Source organism: Dermacentor andersoni, chromosome 2 (genome assembly GCF_023375885.2).
Source record: "Dermacentor andersoni chromosome 2, qqDerAnde1_hic_scaffold, whole genome shotgun sequence".
Taxonomy (NCBI): Eukaryota; Metazoa; Arthropoda; class Arachnida; order Ixodida; family Ixodidae; genus Dermacentor; species Dermacentor andersoni.
The window spans coordinates 150,873,726-150,876,368 of NC_092815.1; positions in this window are offsets into that span (position 1 = coordinate 150,873,726).

Below are 2,643 nucleotides of genomic sequence, written 5' to 3' on the forward strand. Positions count from 1 at the left end.
CATCCTCAGACGAATGGTCTCACGGAGCGCCTGAACAAGACCCTCGCCGACATGCTAGCAATGTACGTCGACGTCGAGCACAAAACGTGGGATGCGGTCCTGCCATAGATAACATTCGCTTACAACACGGCGGTGCAAGAAACAACACAGATCACGCCATTTAATCTGGTTTACGGCAGGAACCCGACGACGACGCTCGACGCCATGCTTCCGCACGTCACTGACGAGTAAAATCTTGTCGTGGCTACCTATCTCCAGCACGCCGAAGAAGCCCGACATCTCGCCCGCCTGCGAATCAAGAACCAGCAGAGGACCGACAGCCGACACTACAACCTCCGACGACGCTTCGTCGAGTACCAGCCCGGTGACCGTGTTTGGGTTTAGACCCCTATACGCCGACGAGGACTGAGCGAGAAGCTTTTGCGTCGCTATTTCGGACCGTACAAGATCATCCGATGTATTGGCGCATTGGACTATGAGGTCGTACCAGACGGCATTTCGCTCTTACAGCGGTGCCGCTCACGACCTGAAATAGTCCACGTTGTGCGACTCAAGCCGTATACCAGCGTTAATGAACTTTGGGGCTTCGCATAACTGACCTTTGGACTTTGTTTCTTTTCGCTGCTTCGTTACTTATGTTTAATAAGTATCCTTTTGTGTTTCACTCTCTTATATTTGTAGCATCGGGACGATGCTTTTTAAGAGGGGGGTATTGACACGTGTACTTATCTTTATTGGGCAAGCACGTTTCGCCGCCTAACCAGTGTAATCGCACAGCGTGGGACGCGCCTGCATGTATCCGAAGTTTCTGGAAAGTTATCGATGCTTCTATCAGCTGTCTGTTGTCGCCGAACCTTGTGTTGTCTGATTTCATCGCGTGACTGGAATGTTGTAGAACTTTGTGGGAGGCATGCGGGTCTCAACGATTAGTCTGGAACCTTCGATGACTGCTGTATAAAAGCCGACGCACTTGACCCGCTGATGAGATTTTCGACGATCGCCGACCGTGTTCGCCGCTATCGTTGTGCTATAAGTGTAGCCTCTTTTGTGGGCACAGGTTCGCCCAATAAAAGTTAGTTTTGTGTCTCACAGTATTGCTACTGTGTTCCTTGACGTCACGACCACGTGACAATATCTGCCTTCTGAGAGAGACATGTTTCTCTCGATAGTCGCTGCAGGTTCATTAGGTACTGCTGCATTCACAACACATTTCTAGCAAATCACGCTTTCTTAAAGCTTGCTAGGATGCAAAACTATTTGACTGTGTATGTTTTACATGTGGAATAAGCACTGCTACTTTACGTGCACTTACCAAGCAAGACTTCTCCATGAAGTAACAGGCCACGAGTGAGGCGGCGGCGAAATGCAGAATGCCTCCAAACGAAAGAATCGTGGCACGATCCCGGAAACCGTGGGTCAATTCCCAGGATATTCAGCTTCGCATCACACACCTCGTAAGGGAAAGCAAAGAGAAGGTGTCAATGCCACTGAACAAATATCTGGCACAAACTTTTGCTTACAACACTACTTGCCAATCAGTTACTGTTCAGTCAGCCAACACAATTACAGAAAAGGAGATATCAACATACGCAGTAGGCAGTTGAACTAATGATCAGCATTATAACAATGTCATCTTAACCTACAAATGCAATGTTGGCATGTGTACATGTGCTCGTGTATGGCGTGCGGTCACAACACAATGTGCAAAATAATTCCTTTGGTTTCTTCCGTCCATATTGTACAAGATTCTGCTAGAGAGTGCCACCTGTGTTTTTTTTTTCCAGACAAAGTGCCTATTACAAGCGAAAGAACGCGGAACTGGCAGCATGTGCCGTATTAACAGCTAGAGCAAATGGGTGTCCACACATTCTCATTCTCCCTCACACCATTTTCATTGATGGGATGCTCCTTTTCACGTTTACAGTCTGTTGGCCACAATGCTTTAGTTTTACGTCGAATAAGAATCACAAGGGCTCGTCTTCTGTTAGGATCGCTCGCAGACGAAGACTCCCTTCACTGCTACGGCGTCTATTCCGGTTTAAGTCGCGCGTAATGTGTTTACATTGTAGCATCGAAAAGGCTATTCAACTGTGATTAGAGAGCACTGAAAAAGTGCGGCCGTGTTCTATTGCCAAGATCAAAGTCGTCATTACAGATACAACACAAACGCTACTTTCTCGAATTGGAACGCAAGTCTTACCGGCAATTGATGAAAAATAACGAAACGAAGTTTTTTACAACGTGCACTTGCGCGAACACATATCGAAAATATTTGTCAATGAACAATACTCACGACCATGCAGTTGAGGGCGTTATACCCTTTAGGGCTCCAGTACGATTCCGTTTCGCCAGGGCCGAGCTTCTTAGGGCGAACGATGGCTATTAGTCTCCCGTCCACACATCCTACAACTCCTAGAATTTTTCCACGGCTAAGAAAGCCTTCCTTGACGGCGGCTTTCTGTTGCGCCGTGGTTGGGAATCTAACCCATCGTTTTTCTTTGCCCACAACCGTAATGGCCTTGGCGACGGCTGTAATGATCCGGCTGACCGAAGGCTGCGACAGTGCAATTGCTTCTTCATTCCCGACGCACTGTTGAAAGCTCCCGGTGGCAAAAAACCGCAGCGCGCACAGCACTTTCATCG